This window comes from Carcharodon carcharias, chromosome 4 (genome assembly GCF_017639515.1).
Source record: "Carcharodon carcharias isolate sCarCar2 chromosome 4, sCarCar2.pri, whole genome shotgun sequence".
NCBI lineage: Eukaryota > Metazoa > Chordata > Chondrichthyes > Lamniformes > Lamnidae > Carcharodon > Carcharodon carcharias.
The window spans coordinates 83,686,240-83,708,842 of record NC_054470.1 but is presented as its reverse complement, the minus strand read 5'-3'; positions in this window follow the sequence as shown (position 1 = coordinate 83,708,842).

Here is a 22,603-nt window from a genome sequence, read left to right as displayed (position 1 = left end):
CTGCCTTATAAAATAGAGCGAGAGAGAGGAAGACTTGTAGACTGACAGCAGAATATCTTAGAACAGGAGAGAGGATGCGCCGCCGAGAGACAGCGGAATATAATAGTGCGGGAGAGAGGAGGACCCGGGACTGACAGCGGAATATAATAGAACAGGAGAGAGGAGGACCCAGAGACAGACAGCGGAATATAAAATAGCGGGAGAGAGGATGACCCGGGACTGACAGCGGAATATAATAGAGCAGGAGAGAGGGGAACCCAGAGACTGAGAACAAATATAATAGAGTGAGAGAGAGGTGGACCTGGAGACTGACAGCAGAATATAATAGAGCAGGAGGGAGGTGGACCCGGAGACTACAGCAGAATATAATAGAGCAGGAGAGAGGAGGACCTGGAAACTGACAGCGGAATATAATAGAACGGGAGAGAGATGGACCCAGAGACTGACAGATGAATATAATAGAATGAGAGAAAGGAGTACACGGAGACTGACAGTGGAATATAATAGAGCGGGAGATAGGAGGATTAGACTCTGACAGCAGAATATATAAGAGCGGGAGAGAAGAGGTCCTGGAGACAGACAGCAGAATATAATAGAGCGGGAGGGAGGAGAAGCCACAGCCCGACAGGGGCTTATAATACAGCGGGAGAGAGGATGACCCAGACACTGACAACAGAATATAATAGAGCGGGAGATAGTAGGACCTGCAGACTGACAGCGGAATATAGTAGTTCGGGAGAGAGGAGGACCCGCGATTGACAGCGGAATATAACAGAGCGGGAGAGACGAGGAACCGGAGACTGACAGCATTACAAAATAGAGCGTGAGAGAGGAGGACCTGGAGACTGACAGCAGAATATAGTAGAGTAGGAGAGAGGAGGACCCGCGGAGAGACAGCAGAATATAATAGCGCGGGAGAGAGGAGGACGCGGGACTAACAGCGGAATATAATAGAGCGGGAGAGAAGAGGAGCCGGAGACAGACAGCGGAATATAAAATAGCTGGAGAGAGGAGGACCCGGGAGTGACAGCGGAATATAATAGAGCAGGAGAGAGGGGAACCCATAGACTGAGAACAAATATAATGGACTGAGATAGAGGTCGACCTGGAGACTGACAGCGGAATATAGTAGAGCAGGAGAGAGGAGGACCTGGAAACTGACAGCGGAATATAATAGAGCGGGAGAGAGGAGGACCCGCAGACTGACAGCGGAATATAATAGAGCGGGACAAAGGAGGACCCGGGGTCAGACAACAGAATATAAAAGAGCGGAAGAGAGGAGGACCCGGAGACTGACAGCGGAATATAACAGAGCTGGAGAGAGGAGGACACGGAGACTGACAGCGGAATATAAAATAGCCGTAGAGAGGAGAACCCGGAGACCTACAGCGGAATATAATAGAGCTGGAGAGAGGAGGACCCCGAGACTGGCAGCGAAATATAATAGAGCGGGAGAGACGAGGACCCGGAGACTGACAGCATTATAAAATAGTGCAAGAGAGAGGAAGACCTGGAGACTGACAGCAGAATATCTTAGAACAGGAGAGAGGATGCCCCGCGGAGAGACAGTGGAGGACCCAGGGACAGACAGCGGAATATAAAATAGCGGGAGAGAGGATGACCCGGGACTGACAGCGGAATATAACAGAGCGAGAGAGAGGAGGACCTCGAAACTGACAACGGAATATAATAGAGCGGGAGAGAGTAGGACCCAGAGACTGACAGCGGAATATAACAGAGCGAGAGAGAGGAGGAACTGGAGACTGAGAGCAGAATATAATAGAGCGGGTGAGAGGAGGACCCACAGACTGACAGCGGAATATAATAGAGCGGGAGAGAGGGGAACCCAGAGACTGAGAACAAATATAATAGAGTGATAGAGAGGTGGACTTGGAGACTGACAGTGAATATAATAGATTGGGAGATAGGAGGACCCGGAGACTGACAGCGGAATATAACAGAACGGGAGAGAGAAGGACTCGCAGACTGACAGCGAAGTTTAATAGAGTGGGAGAGATAGGACCCCGAGACTGACAGCGGAATATAACAGAGCGGAGTAGTGGAAGACTCGTGGTCTGACAGCGGAATATATTAGTGGGGGAGAGACGAGGACCCGGAGACTGACAGCAGAATATAAGAGAGCGGGTGATATGACAACCTCAAGACTGACAGAAGAATATAAAAGAGCGGGAGAGAGGAGGACCCGGACACTGACAACTTAATATAATAGAGCGGGAGAGAGGAGGACCCGGGACTGACAGCGGAATATAATCGTGCAGGAGAGAGGGGAACCCAGAGACTGAGAACAAATATAATAGAGTGAGAGAGAGGTGGACTTGGACACTGACAGTGAACATAATAGATTTGGAGATAGGAGGACACGGAGACTGACAGCGGAATATAACAGAAGGGGAGAGAGAAGGACCCGCACACTGACAGCAAACTTTAATAGAATGGGAGAGAGTAGGACCCCGAGACTGACAGCGGAATATAACAGAGCGGGGTAGGGGAAGATTCATGGACAGACAGCGGAATATATTAGCGCGGGAGAGACGAGGACCCGGAGACTGACAGCAGAATATAATAGTGCAGGTGATATGAGAACCTGAAGACTGACAGCAGAATATAATAGAGCGGGAGAAAGGAGGACCCGGAGACTGACAGCGGAATATAATAGAGCGAGAGATAGGAGGAACCGGAGACTGAGAGCAGAATATAATAGAGCGGGAGAGAGGAGGTCCCGGAGACTGCCCGCGGAATATAATAGAGCGGTAGAGAGGAGGACCCGGAGAATGACAGCGGAATATAATAGAGTGAGGGAGAGGAGGACCCTGAGACTGACAGCAGAATGTAATAGATTGGGAGATAGGAGGACCCGCAGACTGACAGCGGAATATAATAGAGCGGGAGAGAGGAGGACCCGGAGACTGACAGCGAAATATAATGGAGCGGGAGAGAGGAAGACCCGGAGACTGACAGTGAATATATAATGGAGCGGGAGAGAGGAAGACCCGGAGACTGACAGTGAATATAATAGATTGGGAGTTAGGAGGACCGGGAGACTGACAGCAGAATATAATAGAGCAGGAGAGAGGGGACCTCAAAGACTGGGAACAAATATCATAGAATGAGAGAGAGGTGGACCTGGAGACTGACAGCAGAATATAGTAGAGCAGGAGAGAGGAGGACCTGGAAACTGACAGCGGAATATAATAGAGCGGGAGAGAGGAGGACCCGCAGACTGACAGTGGAATATAATAGAGCAGGACAAAGGAGGACCCGGGGTCAGACAACAGAATATAAAAGAACGGAAGAGAGGAGGACCCGGAGACTGACAGCGGAATATAATAGAGCTGGAGAGAGGAGGACACGGAGACTGACAGCGGAATATAAAATAGCCGTAGAGAGGAGAACCCGGAGACCTACAGCGGAATATAATAGAGCTGGAGAGAGGAGGACCCCGAGACTGGCAGCGGACTATAATAGAGCGGGAGAGACGAGGACCCGGAGACTGACAGCATTATAAAATAGTGCGAGAGAGAGGAAGACCTGGAGACTGACAGCAGAATATCTTAGAACAGGAGAGAGGATGCCCCGCGGAGAGACAGCGGAATATAATAGAGCGGGAGAGAGGAGGACCCAGGGACAGACAGCGGAATATAAAATAGCGGGAGAGAGGATGACCCGGGACTGACAGCGGAATATAACAGAGCGAGAGAGAGGAGGACCTCGAAACTGACAACGGAATATAATAGAGCGGGAGAGATTAGGACCCAGAGACTGACAGCGGAATATAACAGAGCAAGAGAGAGGAGGAACCGGAGACTGACAGCAGAATATAATAGAGCGGGTGAGAGGAGGACCCGCAGACTGACAGTGGAATATAATAGAGCGGGAGAGAGGAGGACCCACAGACTGACAGCGGAATATAATAGAGCGGGAGAGAGGGGAACCCAGAGACTGAGAACAAATATAATAGAGTGATAGAGAGGTGGACTTGGAGACTGACAGTGAATATAATAGATTGGGAGATAGGAGGACCCGGAGACTGACAGCGGAATATAACAGAACGGGAGAGAGAAGGACTCGCAGACTGACAGCGAAGTTTAATAGAGTGGGAGAGATAGGACCCCGAGACTGACAGCGGAATATAACAGAGCGGAGTATTGGAAGACTCTTGGTCTGACAGCGGAATATATCAGTGGGGGAGAGACGAGGACCCGGAGACTGACAGCAGAATATAAGAGAGCGGGTGATATGACAACCTCAAGACTGACAGAAGAATATAAAAGAGCGGGAGAGAGGAGGACCCGGACACTGACAACTTAATATAATAGAGCGGGAGAGAGGGGGACCCGGGACTGACAGCGGAATATAATCGAGCAGGAGAGAGGGGAACCCAGAGACTGAGAACAAATATAATAGAGTGAGAGAGAGGTGGACTTGGACACTGACAGTGAACATAATAGATTTGGAGATAGGAGGACACGGAGACTGACAGCGGAATATAACAGAAGGGGAGAGAGAAGGACCCGCACACTGACAGCAAACTTCAATAGAATGGGAGAGAGTAGGACCCCGAGACTGACAGCGGAATATAACAGAGTGGGGTAGGGGAAGATTCATGGACAGACAACGGAATATATTAGCGCGGGAGAGACGAGGACCCGGAGACTGACAGCAGAATATAATAGTGCGGGTGATATGAGAACCTGAAGACTGACAGCAGAATATAATAGAGCGGGAGAAAGGAGGACCCGGGGTCAGACAGCAGAATATAAAAGAGCGGGAGAGAGGAGGACCCGGAGACTGACAGCGGAATATAATAGAGCAGGAGAGAGGAGGGCCCGGAGACTGACAGCGGAATATAAGATAGCGGTAGAGAGGAGACCTCGGAGACTGACAGCGGAATATAATAGAGCGAGAGAGAGGGAGACCTGGAGACTGACAGCAGAATATCTTAGAACGGGAGAGAGGATGCCCCGCGGAGAGACAGCGGAATATAATAGAGCAGGAGAGAGGTGGACCCGGGACTGACAGCGGAATATATTAGAGCGGGAGAGAGGAGGACCCGCAGACTGACAGTGGAATATAAAATAGCGGGAGAGAGGAGGACCCGGGACTGACAGCGGAATATAATAGAGCAGGAGAGAGGGGAACCCAGAGACTGAGAACAAATATAATAGAGTGAGAGAGAGGTGGACCTGGAGACTGACTGCGGAATATAATAGAGCAGGAGAGAGGAGGACCCGGAGACTACAGCAGAATATAATAGAGCAGGAGAAAGGAGGACCTGCAAACTGACAGCAGAATATAATAGAGCGGAAGAGAGGAGAACCCAGAGACTGACAGCGGAATATAATAGAGGGAGAGAGAGGTGGACATGGAGACTGACAGTGGAATATAATAGAGCGGGAGAAAGGAGGATTAGAGTCTGACAGCGGAATATATAAGAGCGGGAGAGAGGAGGACCCGGGACTCACAGCGGTATAGAACACAGCGGGAGAGACGATGACCCGGAGACTGACAGCATTATAAAATAGAGCGCGAGAGAGGAGGACCTGGAGACTGACAGCAGAATATTGTAGAGCGGGAGAGAGAAGAACCCGTGGAGAGACAGCGGAATATAATAGAGCGGGAGAGAGGAGGACCTGGACACTGACAACAGAATATACTAGAGCGGGAGATAGTAGGACCCGCAGACTGACAGCGGAATATAATAGAGGGGGAGAGAGGAGGACCCGGGACTGACAGCGGAATAGAACAGAGCAGGAGAGACGAGGACCCAGAGACTGACAGCATTATAAAATAGAGCGCGAGGGAGGAGGACCTGGAGACTGACAGCAGAATATAGTTGAGCGGGAGAGAGGAGGACCCAGGGAGAGAGAGCGGAAAATAATAGAGTGGGAGAGAGGAGGAGCCGGGACTGACAGCGGAATATAATAGAGCTGGAGAGAGGAGGACCCGGAGACAGACAGCGGAATATAAAATAGCAGGAGAGAGGAGGACCCGGGACTGACAGCGGAATATAATAGAGCAGGAGAGAGGGGAACCCAGAGACTGGGACCAAATATCATAGAGTGAGAGAGAGGTGGACCTGGAGACTGACTGCAGAATATAATAGAGTGGGAGAGAGGAGGACCCTGAGACTGACAGCAGAATGTCATAGATCGGGAGAGAGGAGGACCCGCAGACTGACAGCGGAATATAATAGAGCAGGAGAGAGGGGAAACGAGAGACTGAGAAAAAATATAATAGAGTGAGAGTCAGGTGGACCCGGAGACTACAGCAGAATATAAAAGAGCAGGAGAGAGGAGGACCTGGAAGCTGACAGCGGAATATTATAGAACGGGAGAGAGATGGGCCCAGAGACTGACAGTGGAATATAATAGAGTGAGAGAGAGGAGGACACGGAGACTGACAGTGGAATATAATACAGCGGGAGAGAGGAGGACCCGGACACTGAACACAGAATATAATAGAGCGGGAGATAGTAGGACCCGCAGACTGACAGCGGAATATAATAGAGCGGGAGAGAGGAGGACCCGGGACTGACAGCGAAATATAACAAAGCGGGAGAGACGAGGTAGAGGAGACTGACAGCATTATAAAATATAACTCTAGAGAGGAGGACCTTTGAGACTGACAGCAGAATATAGAAGAGCAGGAGAGAGGCGGACCCGCGGAGAGACAGCGGAATATAATAGCGTGGGAGAGAGGAGGACGCATGACTGACAGCAAAATATAATAGAGCAGGAGAGAGAGGAACCAATAGACTGAGAACAAATATAATGGAGTGAGAGAGAGGTGGACCTGGAGACTGACAGCAGAAAATAATAGAGCGGGAGAGAGGAGGACCCGGAGACTGACAGTGGAATATAATAGAGAGGGAGAGAGGAGGACCCGGAGGCTGTCAGTGGAATATAATAGAGCGGGTAAGATGAAGACTTAGAGACTGACAGCAGAATATAATAGAGGAGGATCCGGAGACTGACAGCGGAATATAAAATAGCGGGAGAGAGGAGGACCCGGAGACTGACAGCGGAATATATTAGAGCAGGAGAGAGGAGGACCCAAAGACTGAAAGCAGAATATAAAAGAGCAGGAGAGAGGATGACATGGCGACTGACAGGCGGAATATAAAAGTGCGGGAGAGATGAGGGCACGGAGACTGACAGTGGAATATAATAGGGCCGGAAATAGGAGGATTAGAGTCTGACAGCGGAATATATAAGAGCGGGAGAGAAGAGGATCTGGAGACGGACAGCAGAATATTATAGAGCAGGAGCGAGGAGGAGCCAGAGCCCGACAGGGGCGTATAATACAGCGGGAGAGAGGTGGACACGGACACTGACAACAGAATATAATTAAGCGGGAGATAGTAGGACCCGCAGCATGACAGGATAGAGGGGAACCCAGAGACTGGGAACAAATATCATAGAATGAGAGAGAGGTGGATCTGGAGATGACAGCGGAATATAATAGAGCAGGAGAGAGGAGTACCTGGAAACTGACAGCGGAATATAATAGAGCGGAAGAGTGGATGACCCAGAGACTGACAGCGGAATATAATCGAGCGAGAGAGAGGAGGACCCTGAGACTGACTGCAGAATGTAATAGAGCGGGAGAGAGGAGGACCCGCAGACTGACAGCAGAATGTAATAGAGCGGGAGAGAGGAGGACCCGCAGACTGACAGCGGAATATAATAGAGCAGGAGAGAGGGGAAACGAGAGACTGAGAACAAATATAATAGAGTGAGAGAGAGGTGGACCTGGAGATTGACTGCGGAATATAATAGAGCAGGAGAGAGGAGCACTCGGAGACTACAGCAGAATATAATAGAGCAGGAGAGAGGAGGACCTGGAAACTGACAGTGGAATATAATAGAGCGGGAGAGAGGAGAACCCAGAGACTGACAGCGGAATATAATAGAGCGAGAGAGAGGAGAACACAGAGAATGACAGTGGAATATAATAGAGCGGGAGATAGGAGGATTAGAGTCTGACAGCGGAATATACAAGAGCGGGAGGGAAGAAGTCCTGGACACGGACAGCATAATATAATAGAGCGGGAGGGAGGAGGAGCCAGAGCCCGACAGGGGCATATAATACAGCGGGAGAGAGGAAGACCTGGACACTGACAACAGAATATACTAGAGCGGGAGATAGTAGGACCCGCGTACTGACAGCGGAATATAATAGAGCGGGAGAGAGGAGGACCCGGGAGAGACAGTGGAGTAGAACAGAGCAGGAGAGACCATAACCCGGAGACTGACAGCTTTATAAAATAGAGCGCGAAAGAGGAGGACCTGGAGACTGACAGCAGAATATAGTAGAGCGGGAGAGAGGAGGACCCGTGGAGAGACAGCGGAATCTAATAGAGCGGAAGAGAGGAGGACCCGGGACTGACAGCGGAATATAATAGAGCGGGAGAGAGGAGGACCCGGAGACAGACAGCGGAATATAAAATAGCGGGAGAGAGGAGTACCTGGGACTGACAGCGGAATATAATAGAGCAGGAGAGAGGGGAACCCACAGACTGGGAACAAATATCATAGAATGAGAGAGCGGTGGACCTGGAGATGACAGCGGAATATAATAGAGCAGGAGAGAGGAGTACCTGGAAACTGACAGCGGAATATAATAGAGCGGAAGAGAGGATGACCCAGAGACTGACAGCGGAATATAATCGAGCGAGAGAGAGGAGGACCCGGAGACTGACAGCAGAATATAATAGAGTGGGAGAGAGGAGGACCCTGAGTCTGACAGCAAAATGTAATAGAGCGGGAGAGAAGAGGACCCGCAGACTGACAGCGGAATATAATAGAGCGGGAGATAGGAGGACCCGGAGACTGACAGCTAAGTATAATGGAGCGGGAGAGATGAAGACCCGGAGACTGACAGTGAATAGAATAGATTGGGAGATAGGAGGACCCGGAGACTGACAGCGGAATATAACAGAACGAGAGAGAGAAGGACCCGCAGACTGACAGCGGAATATAATAGAGCGGGAGAGAGGAGGACCAGGAGACAGACAGCGGAATATAAAATAGTGGGAGAGAGGAGGACCCGGGACTGACAGCGGAATATAATCGAGCAGGAGAGAGGGGAACCCTGAGACTGAGAACAAATATAATAGTGAGAGAGAGGTGGACCTGGAGACTGACAGCAGAATTTCATAGAGCAGGAGAGAGGAGGACCTGGACACTGACAACAGAATATACTAGAGCGGAAGATAGTAGGACCCGCAGACTGACAGCGGAATATAATAGAGCGGGAGAGAGGAGGACCCGGGACTGACAGCGAAATAGAACAGAGCGGGAGAGACGAGGACCCAGTGGCTGACAGCATTATAAAATAGAGCGCGAGAGAGGAAAAACGGGAGACTGACAGCAGAATATAGTAGAGCGGTAGAGAGGAGGACCCGTGGAGAGACAGCGGAATATAATAGAGCAGGAGAGAGGGGAACCCAGAGACTGGGAACAAATATCATAGAATGAGAGAGAGTTGGACCTGGAGATGACAGCGGAATATAATAGAGCAGGAGAGAGGAGGACCTCGAAACTGACAGCGGATTATAATAGAGCGGGAGAGATTAGGACCCAGAGACTGACAGCGGAATATAATAGAGCGAGAGAGAGGAGGAACCGGAGACTGAGAGCAGAATATAATAGAGTGGGAGAGAGGAGGACCCGGAGAATGACAGCGGAATATAATAGTGCGGGAGAGAGGAGGACCCGGAGAATGACAGCGGAATATAATAGTGCGGGAGAGAGGAGGACCCGGATACTGACAGCGAAATATAATGGAGCGGGAGAGATGAAGACCCGGAGAGTGACAGTGAATATAATAGATTGGGAGAGAGGAGGACCCGGAGACTGACAGCGGAATATAACAGAACGGGAGAGAGAAGGACCCGCAGACTGACAGTGAAATTTAATAGACTGGGAGAGAGAAGGACCCCGAGACTGACAGCGGAATATAACAGAGCGGGGTAGTGGAAGACTCATGGACTGACAGCGGAATATATTAGTGTGGGAGATATGAGGACCTGGAGACCGACAGCAGAATATAATAGAGCAGGTGATATGAGAACCTGGAGACTGACAGCAGAATATAATAGAGCGGGAGAGAGGAAGACCCGGAGTCAGACAGCAGAATATAAAAGAGCGGGAGAGAGGAGTACCCGGAGACTGACAGCGGAATATAATAGAGCGGGAGAGAGGAGGACCAGGAGAAAGGCAGCGGAATATAAAATAGTGGGAGAGAGGAGGACCCGGGACTGACAGCGGAATATAATAGAGCGGGAGAGAGGAAAACCCAGAGACTGACAGCGGAATATAATAGAGCGAGAGAGAGGAGGTCACAGAGATTGACAGTGGAATATAATAGAGCGAGAGATAGGAGGATTAGAGTCTGACAGCGGAATATATAAGAGCGGGAGGGAAGAGGTCCTGGAGACGGACAGCATAATATAATAGATCGGGAGGGAGGAGGAGCCAGAGCCCGACAGGGGCATATAATTCAGCGGAAGAGAGGAGGACCCGGACACTGACAACAGAATATGCTAGAGCGGGAGACAGTAGGACCCGCATACTGACAGCGGAATATAATAGAGCGGGAGAGAGGAGGACCCGGGACTCTCAGTGGAATAGAACAGAACGGGAGAGATGATGACCGGGAGACTGACAGCATTATAAAATAGAGTGTGAGAGAGGAGGACCTGGAGACTGACAGCAGAATGTAGTAGAGCGGGAGAGAGGAGGACCCGTGGAGAGACAGCGGAATCTAATAGAGCGGGAGAGAGGAGGAACCGGGACAGACAGCGGAATATAATAGAGCGGGAGAGAGGAGGACCCGGAGACTGAGAACAAATATAATAGAGTGAGAGAGAGGTGGACCTGGAGACTGACAGCGGAATATAATAGAGCAGGAGAGAGGAGGACCTGAACACTGACAACAGAATATACTAGAGCGGGAGATAGTAGGACCCGCGTACTGACAGCGGAATATAATAGAGCGGGAGAGAGGAGGACCCGGGAGTGACAGTGGAGTAGAACAGAGCAGGAGAGACCATGACCCGGAGACTGACAACTTTATAAAATAGAGCGCGAGAGAGGAGGACCTGGAGACTGACAGCAGAATATAGTAGAGCGGGAGAGAGGAGGACCCGGAGACAGACAGCGGAATATAAAATAGCGGGAGAGAGGAGTACCTGGGACTGACAGCGGAATATAATAGACCAGGAGAGAGGGGAACCCAGAGACTGAGATCAAATATAATAGAGTGAGAGAGAGGTGGACCTGGAGACTGACAGCGGAATAAAATAGAGCAGGAGAGAGGAGGACCTGGACACTGACAACAGAATATACTAGAGCGGGAGATAGTAGGACCCGCAGACTGATTGCGGAATATAATAGAGCGGGAGAGAGGAGGAACCGGGACTGACAGCGAAATAGAACAGAGCGGGAGAGACGAGGATCCAGAGACTGACAGCATTATAAAAAAGAGCGCGAGAGAGGAGGACCTGGAGACTGACAGCAGAATGTAGTAGAGCGAGAGAGAGGAGGATCCGTGGAGAGACAGCGGAATCTAATAGAGCGGGAGAGAGGAGGACCCGGAGACAGACAGCGGAATATAAAATAGCGGGAGAGAGGAGGACCCGGGACTGACAGCGGAATATGATAGAGCAGGAGAGAGGGGAACCCAGAGACTGTGAACAAATATCATAGAATGAGAGAGTGGTGGACCTGGAGATGACAGCGGAATATATTAGAGCAGGAGAGAGGAGTACCTGGAAACTGACAGCGGAATATAATAGAGCGGAAGAGAGGATGACCCAGAGACTGACAGCGGAATATAATCGAGCGAGAGAGAGGAGGACCCGGAGACTGACAGCAGAATATAATAGAGTGGGAGAGAGGAGGACCCTGAGTCTGACAGCAGATTGTAATAGAGCGGGAGAGAGGAGGACCCGCAGACTGACAGCGGAATATAATAGAGCAGGAGAGAGGGGAAACGAGAGACTGAGAACAAATATAATAGAGTGAGAGAGAGGTGGACCCGGAGACTACAGCAGAATATAATAGAGCAGGAGAGAGGAGGACCTGGAAACTGACAGCGGAATATAATAGAACGGGAGAGAGATTGACCCAGAGACTGACAGATGAATATAATAGAGTGAGAGAGAAGAGGACACGGAGACTGACAGTGCAATATAATAGAGCGGATGATAGGAGGATTAGACTCTGACAGAAGAATATATAAGAGCGGGAGAGAAGAGGTCCTGGAGACAGACAGCAGAATATAATAGAGCGGGAGGGAGGAGGAGCCAGAGCCCGACAGGGGCATATTATACAGCGGGAGAGAGGAGGACCCGGACACTGACAACAGAATATAATTAAGCGGGAGATAGTAGGACCCGCAGACTGACAGCGGAATATAATAGAGCGGGGGAGAGGAGGACCCTTTACTGACAGCGGAATATAACAGAGCGGGAGAGACGAGGAAAAGGAGACTGACAGCAGAATATAATAGAGCGGGAGAGAGGAGGACCCGGACACTGACAACAGAATATAATTAAGCGGGTGATCGTAGGACCCGCAGACTGACAGCGGAATATAAAATAGCGGGACAGAGGAGAACCCGGGAAAGACAGCGGAATATAATAGAGCAGGAGAGAGGGGAACCCATAGACTGAGAACAAATATAATGGAGTGAGAGAGAGGTGGACCTGGAGACTGACAGCGGAATATAATAGAGCGGGAGAGTGGAGGACCGGAGACTACATCAGAATATAATAGAGCAGGAGAGAGGAGGACCTCGAAACTGACAGCGGAATATAATAGAGCGGGAGAGAGTAGGACCCAGAGACTGACAGCGGAATATAACAGAGCGAGAGAGAGGAGGAACCGGAGACTGAGAGCAGAATATAATAGAGTGGGAGAGAGGAGGACCCGGGACTGACAGCGAAATAGAACAGAGCGGGAGAGACGAGGACCCACTGGCTGACAGCATTATAAAATAGAGCGCGAGAGAGGAGGACCTGGAGACTGACAGCAGAATATCGTCGAGCGGGAGAGAGGAGGACCCGGGACAGACAGCGGAATATAATAGAGCAGGAGAGAGGGGAACCCACAGACTGGGAACAAATATCATAGAATGAGAGAGAGGTGGACCTGGAGATGACAGCGGAATATAATAGAGCAGGAGAGAGGAGTACCTGGAAACTGACAGCGGAATATAATAGAGCGGGAGAGAGGATGACCCAGAGACTGACAGCGGAATATAATCGAGCGAGAGAGAGGAGGACCCGGAGACTGACAGCAGAATATAATAGTGTGGGAGAGAGGAGGACCCTGAGACTGACAGCAGAATGTAATAGAGCGGGAGAGAGGAGGACCTGCAGACTGACAGCGGAATATAATAAAGCATGAGGGGAAACGAGAGACTGAGAACAAATATAATAGAGTGAGAGAGAGGTGGACCTGGAGACTGACAGCAGAATATAGTAGAGCGGGAGAGAGGTGGACCTGGAGACTACAGCAGAATATAATAGAGCAAGAGAGAGGAGGACCTGAAACTGACAGCGGAATTTAATAGAACGGGAGAGAGATGGACCCAGAGACTGACAGCGGAATATAATAGAGTGAGAGAGAGGAAGACACGGAGACTGACAGTGCAATATAATAGAGCGGATGATAGGAGGATTAGACTCTGACAGCAGAATATATAAGAGCGGGAGAGAAGAGGTCCTGGAGACAGACAGCAGAATATAATAGAGCGGGAGGGAGGAGGAGCCACAGCCCGACAGGGGCATATAATACAGCGGGAGAGAGGAGGACCCGGACACTGACAACAGAATATAATTAAGCGGGAGATAGTAGGACCCGCAGACTGACAGCGGAATATAATAGAGCGGGAGAGAGGAGGACCCTGGACTGACAGCGGAATATAACAGAGAGGGAGAGACGAGGAACCGGAGACTGACAGCATTATAAAATAGAGCACGAGAGAGGAGGACCTGGAGACTGACAGCAGAATATAGAAGAGCAGGAGAGAGGAGGACCCGCGGAGATACAGCGGAATATAATAGCGCGGGACAGAGGAGGATGCGGGACTGACAGCGGAATATAATAGAGCGGGAGAGTGGAGGAGCCGGAGACAGACAGCAGAATATAAAGTAGCGGGAGAGAGGAAGACCCGGGAAAGACAGCGGAATATAATAGAGCAGGAGAGAGGGGAACCCATAGACTGAGAACAAATATAATGGACTGAGAGAGAGGTGGACCTGGAGACTGACAGCGGAATATAATAGAGTGGGAGAGTGGATAACCTGAGACTACATCAGAATATAATGGAGCAGGAGAAAGGAGGACCTCGAAACTGACAGTGGATTATAATAGAGCGAGAGAGAGGAGGAACCGGAGACTGAGAGCAGAATATAATAGAGCGGGAGAGAGGTGGACCCGGAGACTGACAGCGAAATGTAATGGAGCGGGAGAGATGAAGACCCGGAGACTGACAGTGAATATAATAGATTGGGAGATAGGAGGACCCCGAGACTGACAGCGGAATATAACAGAACGGGAGAGAGGAGGACCCGGGACTGACAGCGAAATAGAACAGAGCGGGAGAGACGAGGACCCAGCGGCTGACAGCATTATAAAATAGAGCGCGAGAGAGGAGGACCTGGAGACTGACAGCAGAATATAGTAGAGCGGTAGAGAGGAGGACCCGTGGAGATACAGCGGAATATAATAGAGCGGGAGAGAGTAGGACCCGGGACTGACAGCGAAATAGAACTGAGCGGGAGAGACGAGGACCCAGCGGCTGACAGCATTTTAAAATAGAGCGCGAGAGAGGAGGACCTGGAGACTGACAGCGGAATATAAAAGAGCAGGAGAGAGGATGACATGGAGACTGACAGGCGGAAGAAAATAAGGCGGGAGAGAGGAGGACCCGGACATTGACAACAGAATATAATAGAACGGAAGATAGTAGGACCAGCAGACTGACAGCGGAATATAATAGAGCGGGAGAGTGGAGGACCCGGGACTGACAGCGGAATATATCAGAGCGGGAGAGACGAGTACCCGGAGACTGAGAGCATTATAAAATAGAGCGCAAGAGAGGAGGATGTGGAGACTGACAGCAGAATATAGTAGAGCGGGAGAGAGGCGGACCCGGGGACAGACAGCAGAATATAAAAGAGCAAGAGAGAGGAGGATTCGGAGACTGACAGCGGAACATAATAGAGCCGGAGAGAGGACGACCCGGAGACTGACAGCGGAATATATTAGAGCAGGAGAGAGGAGGACCCAAAAACTGACAGCGGAATATAACAGAGCGGGAGAGACGAGGAAACGGAGACTGACAGCATTATAAAATAGAGCGCGAGAGAGGAGGACCTGGAGACTGACAGCAGAATATAGTAGAGCGGGAGAGAGAAGGACCCGGGGACAGACAGCAGAATATAAAAGAGCAAGAGAGAGTAGGAATCGGAGACTGACAGCGGAACATAATAGAGCCGGAGAGAGGAGGACCCGGAGACTGACAGCGGAATATAAAATAGCGGGAGATAGGAGGATCTGGAGACTGACAGCGGAATATATTAGAGCAGGAGAGAGGAGGACCCAAAGACTGACAGCGGAATATAAAAGAGCAGGGGAGTGGATGACCCAGAGACTGACAGCGGAATATAATAGAGCGGGAGAGAGGATGACCCAGAGACTGACAGCGGAATATAAAATAGCGGGAGAGAGGAGGAACCGGAGACTGACAGCGGAATATATTAGAGAAGGAGAGAGGAGGACCCAGGGACTGACAGCGGAATATAAAAGTGCGGTAGAGATGAGGACACGGAGACTGACAGTGGAATATTATAGAGCGGGAGATATGAGGATTAGAGTCTGACAGTGGAATATATAAGAGCAGGAGAGAAGAGGTCCTCAAGACGGACATCAGAATATAATAGAGCGGGAGGGAGGAGAAGCCAGAGCCCGACAGGGGCATATAATACAGCGGGCGAGAGGAGGACCCGGACACTGACAGCAGAATATAATAGAGCGGGAAATATTAGGACCCACAGACTGACAGCGGAATATAATAGAGCCGGAGAGAGGAGGACCCGGGAGTGACAGCGGAATACAATAGAGCGGGCGAGACGAGGACCCGGAGACTGACAGCAGAATGTAATAGAGCCCGGGAGATGTGGACCCGGAGAATGACAGCAGAATTTAATAGAGCTGGAGAGAGGAGTACACGGAGACTGACAGCGGAATATGATAGAGCGGGAGAGAAGAGGACCCGGAGAGTGTCAGCGGAATTTAATAGAGCGGGAGAGAGGAGGACCCAGAGACTGAGAGCGCAATATAACAGAGCAGGAGAGACGAGGACCCGGAGACTGAGAGCATTATCAAATTGAGCGCGAGAGAGGAGGACCTGGAGACTGACAGCAGAATATAGTAGAGCGGGAGAGAGGAGGACCCGCGGACAGACAGTGGAATATAATAGAGCATGAGAGAGGAGGACCCGGGACAGACAGCGGAATATAATAGAGCGGGAGAGAGCATAAACCGGAGGCTGACATACGAATATAGTAGAGCGGGAGAGAGGGGAACCCGGAGACTGAGAGCGGAATATAATAGAGTAGGAGAGAGGTGGACCCAGAGACTGACAGCAGAATATAATAGATTGGGAGAGAGGAAGACCCGGATACTGAGAGCGGAATATAATAGTGCGGGAGAGAGGAAGACCCGGAGACTGACATCAGAATAGAATAGAGGGGGAGAGAGGAGGACGTGGAGACTGACAGCAAATAAAGTAGATTGGGAGATAGGAGAACCCGGAGACTGACAGCGGAATATATTAGAGCGGGAGAGACGAGGACCCGGAGACTGACAGCAGAATATAATAGAGCGGGAGATATGAGTTCCTGGAGACTGACAGGAGAATATAATAGAGCGGAAGAGAGGACGAACCGGGGAGTACAGAAGAATATAAAAGACCGGGAGGGAGGAGGACCCGGAGACTGACAGCGGAATATAATAGAGCGGGAGAGAGGAAGACCCGGAGACTGACTGCGCAATATAAAATAGCGGGAGAGAGGAGGCTCCGGAAACTGACAGTGGAAGATATTAGAGCAGGAGAGAGGAGGACCCAGAGACTGACAGCGGAATATAAAAGAGCAGGAGAGAGGATGACCCGGAGACTGACAGCGCAATATAAAATAGCGGGAGAGAGGAGGCTCCGGAGACTGACAGCGGAATATAAAAGAGCAGGAGAGAGGATGACATGGAGACTAACAGGCGGAATAAAGTAAAGCGGGAGAGAGGAGGACATGGAGACTGTCAGCAGAATGTAATAGAGCGGGAGAGAGGAGGAGCCGGGACTGACAGCGAAATAGAACAGAGCGGGAGAGACGAGGACCCAGCGCCTGACAGCATTATAAAATAGAGCGCAAGAGAGGAGGACCTGGAGACTGACAGCAGAATATAGTAGAGCGGGAGAGAGGAGGCTCCAGAGACTGACAGCAGTATATATTAGAGCAGGAGAGAGGAGGACCCAGAGACTGACAGCGGAATATAATAGAGCATGAGAGAGGAGGACCCGGGACAGACAGCGGAATATAATAGAGCGGGAGAGAGGATAACCCGGAGGCTGACATACGAATATAGTAGAGCGGGAGAGAGGGGAACCCGGAGACTGAGAGCGGAATATAATAGAGTGGGAGAGAGGTGGACCCAGAGACTGACAGCAGAATAGATTGGGAGAGAGGAGGACGCGGATACTGAGAGCGGAATATAATAGAGCGGGAGAGAGGAGGACCCGGAGACTGACAGCAAATAAAGTAGATTGGGAGATATGCGATCCTGGAGACTGACAGGAGAATATAATAGAGCGGAAGAGAGGAGGACCCGGGGACAGACAGCAGAATATAAAAGAGCGGGAGAGAGGAGGACCCGGAGACTGACAGTGGAATATAATAGTGTGGGAGAGAGGAGGACCCGGAGACTGACAGCGGAATATATAAGACCAGGAGAGTGGAGAACCCGGAGTCAGACTGCGGAATATAAAACAGCAGGAGAGAGGATGACATGGAGACTGACAGGTGGAATAAAATAACGCGGGAGAGAGGAGGACACGGAGTCTGACAGCGGAATAAAATAAAGTGGGAGAGAGGAGGACCTGGAGACTGACAGCAGAATATAATAGAGTGGGAGAGACGAGGACACCTAGACTTACAACGGAATATAATGGAGCAGGAGAGAGGAGGACCAAGAAACTGACAGCGGAATATAAAAGAGCGGGAGAAAAGAGGTCCTCGAGACGGACAGCAGAATATAATAGAGCGGGAGGGAGGAGGAGCCAGAGCCCGACAGGGGCATATAATACAGCGGGAGAGAGGAGGACCCGGATACTGACAGCAGAATATAATAGAGCGGGAAATAGTAGGACCCGCAGACTGACAGCGGAATATAATAGAGCGCGAGAGAGGAGGAGCCGGAGATTTACAGCGGAATATAATAGAGCGGGAGAGAGCAGGAACCGGAGACTGACAGCAGAATATACTCGAGCGGGACAGTGGCGCTCCCGTTGACTGACTGCGAAATTTAATAGAGCGGGAGAGAGGAGGAACCGGAGACTGACTGCGCAATAAAATAGAGCGGTAGGGAGGAGGATCCGGAGACTGACAGCGGAATATAATAGAGCGGGAGAGAGGAGGACGCGGAGACTGACAGCGGAATATAAAAGAGCAGGAGAGAGGAGGACCCAGAGACTGACAGCGGAATATAAAAGAGCTGGAGAAAGGATGACCCGGAGACTGACAGCGGAATATAAAATAGCGGGAGAGAGGAGGCTCCGGAGACTGACAGCGGAATATATTATAGCAGGAGAGAGGAGGACCCAGAGACTGACAGCGGAATATAAAAGAGCAGGAGAGATGATGACATGGAGACTGACAGGCGGAATAAAATAAAGCGGGAGAGAGGAGGAACCGGAGACTGACAGCAGAATATAATAGAACGGAAGAGTGGAGGACACCGAGACTGGCAGCGGAATATAATAGAGTGGGAGAGAGGAGGACACGGAGACTGACAGCGGAATATAGTGGAGCCGGAGAGAGGAGGACCCAGGACTGACAGTGGAATACAATAGAGCGGGAGAGACGAGGACCCGGAGACTGACAGCAGAATATAATAGTTCGGGAGATACGAGAACATGGAGAACTGAAGCAGTATATAATAGAGAGGGTGAGAGGATGACCCGGGGTCAGACACAGCGGAATATAATAGTGTGGGAGAGAGGAGGACCCAGAAACTGACAGCAGAATGTAATAGAGCGGGAGAGAGGAGGAACCGCAGACTGACAGCGAAATATAATAGAGCTGGAGAGAGGAAAACACGGAGACTGACAGCGGAATATAATAGAGCGGGAGAGAAGAGGACCCGGAGACTGAGAACGCAATATAACAGAGCAGGAGAGACGAGGACCCAGAGACTGACAGCATTATAAAATAGAACGCGAGAGTGGAGGACCTGGAGACTGACAGCAGAATATAGTAGAGCGGGAGAGAGGAGGACCCGCGGAGAGACAGCGGAATATTCTAGAGCTGGAGAGAGGAGAACCCGGGACTGACAGCGGAATATAATAGAACGGGACAGAGGATAACCCGGAGGCTAACTAACATACGAATATAATAGAGCGGGAGAGAGGATAACCTGGAGACTGAGAGCAGAATATAATAGAGCGGGAGAGAGGTGGACCCAGAGACTGACATCAGAATATAATAGAGCGGGAGAGAGGAGGACGCGGAGACTGACAGCAAATATAATATTTTGGCAGATAGGAGGACCCGGAGAATGACAGCGGAATATAACAGAGCGGGAGAGAGAAGGACCCGGAGAGTGACAGCGAAGTTTAATAGAGTGGAAGAGATTAGGACCCCCAGACTGACAGCGGAATATATTAGAGCGGGAGAGACGAGGACCCGGAGACTGACAGCAGAATATAATAGAGCGGGAGATATGCGTTCCTGCAGACTGACAGGAGAATATAATAGAGCGGAAGAGAGGAGGACCCGGGACAGACAGCAGAATATAAAAGAGCAGGAGAGAGGAGGACCCGGAGACTGACAGCACAATACAATTGAGCGGGAGAGACGACGACCCGGAGAACTGACAGCATAATATAATAGAGCGGGAGATATGAGAACATGGAGAACTGACAGCAGAATATAATAGAGAGGGTGAGAGGATGACCAGGGGCCAGACAGCGGAATATAATAGAGTGGGAGAGAGGAGGACAGGAAACTGACAGCAGAACGTAATACAGCGGGAGAGAGGTGGTCCCGCAGACTGACAGCGGAATATAAGAGAGCGGGAGAGAGGTGGACCCGGAGACTGACAGCGGAATATAATAGAGCTGGAGACAGGAGTACACGGAGACTGACAGTGGGATATAATAGAGCGGGAGAGAAGAGGACCCGGAGACTGACAGCGGAATATATTAGAGCAGGAGAGAGGAGGACCAGGAGACTGACAACAGAATATAATAGAGCGGGAAATAGTAGAACCCGCAGACTGACAGCGGAATATAATAGAGCGGGAGAGAGGAGGAGCCGGAGGTTTACAGCGGAATATAAAGGAGCGGGAGAAAGCAGGACCCGGAGACTGACAGCAGAATATAATAGAGCTGGGCAGTGGCGCTCCCATTCACTGACAGCGAAATTTAATAGAGCGGGAGAGAGGAGGAACCGGAGACTGACAGCAGAATATAATAGAGCGGGAGATATGCGTTCCTGGAGACAGACAGGAGAATATAATAGAGCGGAAGAGAGGAGGACCCGGGGACAGACAGCAGAATATAAAAGAGCGGGAGAGAGGAGGACCCGGAGACTGACAGAGGAATATAATAGAGTGAGAGAGAGGTGGACCCGGAGACTGACAGCGGAATAAAAAATAGCGGGAGAGAGGAGGACCCAGAGACTGACAGCGGAATATATTAGAGCAGGAGAGTGGAGGACCCGGAGACAGACTGCGGAATATAAAACAGCAGGAGAGAGGATGACATGGAGACTGAAAGGCGGAATAAAATTACGCGGGAGAGAGGATGACATGGAGATTGTCAGCAGAATAAAATAGAGCGGGAGAGAGAAGGACACGGAGTCTGACAGCGGAATAAAATAAACTGGGAGAGAGGAGGACCTGGAGACTGACAGCAGAATATAATAGAGTGGGAGAGACGAGGACACCTAGACTGACAACGGAATATAATGGAGCAGGAGCGAGGAGGACCAAGAAACTGACAGCGGAATATAAAAGTGTGGTATAGATGAGGACACGGAGACTGACAGTGGAATACAATAGAGCGGGAGATATGAGGATTAGAGTCTGACAGCGGAATATATAAGAGCGGGAGAGAAGAGGTCCTCGAGACGGACAGCAGAATATAACAGAGCGGGAGGGAGGAGGAGCCGGAAATTTACAGCGGAATATAATAGAGCGGGAGAGAGCAGACCCGGAGACTGACAGCGGAATATACTCGAGCGGGACAGTGGTGCTCCAGTTGACAAACAGCGAAATTTAATAGAGCGGGAGAGAGGAGGAACCGGAGACTGACAACGCAATAAAATAGAGCGGTAGGGAGGAGGATCCGGAGACTGACAGCGGAATATAATGGAGCCGGAGAGAGGAGGATTAGGGACTGACAGCGGAATACAATAGAGCGGGAGAGACGACGACCCAGAGACTGACATCAGAATATAATAGAGCGGGAGATATGAGAACATTGAGAACTGACAGCAGAATATAATAGAGAGGGTGAGAGGATGACCAGGGGTCAGACAGCAGAATGTAATAGAGTGGGAGAGAGGAGGCCCCGGATAGTGACAGCAGAATGTAATACAGCGGGAGAGAGGAGGTCCCGCAGACTGACAGCGGAATATAAGAGAGCGGGAGAGAGGTGGACCCGGAGACTGAGAGCGGAATATAATAGAGCAGGAGAGAGGAGGACCAGGAGACTGACAACAGAATATAATAGAGCGGGAAATAGTAGGACCCACAGACTGACAGCGGAATATAATAGAGCGGGAGAGAGCAGGACCCGGAGACTGACAGTGGAATGTAATAGAGCGGAAGAGAAGAGGACCCGGAGACTGACAGCGGAATATAATAGAGCAGGAGAGAGGAGGACCAGGAGACTGACAACAGAATATAATAGAGCGGGAAATAGTAGGACCCACAGACTGACAGCGGAATATAATAGAGCGGGAGAGAGCAGGACCCGGAGACTGACAGCGGAATGTAATAGAGCTGGGCAGTGGTGCTCCCATTGACTGACAGCGAAATTTAATAGAGCGGGAGAGAGGAGGAACTGGAGACTGACAGCAGAATATAATAGAGCAGGAGATATGCGATCCTGGAGACTGACAGGAGAATATAATAGAGCGGAAGAGAGGAGGACCCGGGGACAGACAGCAGAATATAAAAGAGCGGGAGAGAGGAGGACCCGGAGACGGACAGCGGAATAAAAAATAGCGGGAGAGAGGAGGACCTGGAGACTGACAGCGGAATATATAAGACCAGGAGAGTGGAGAACC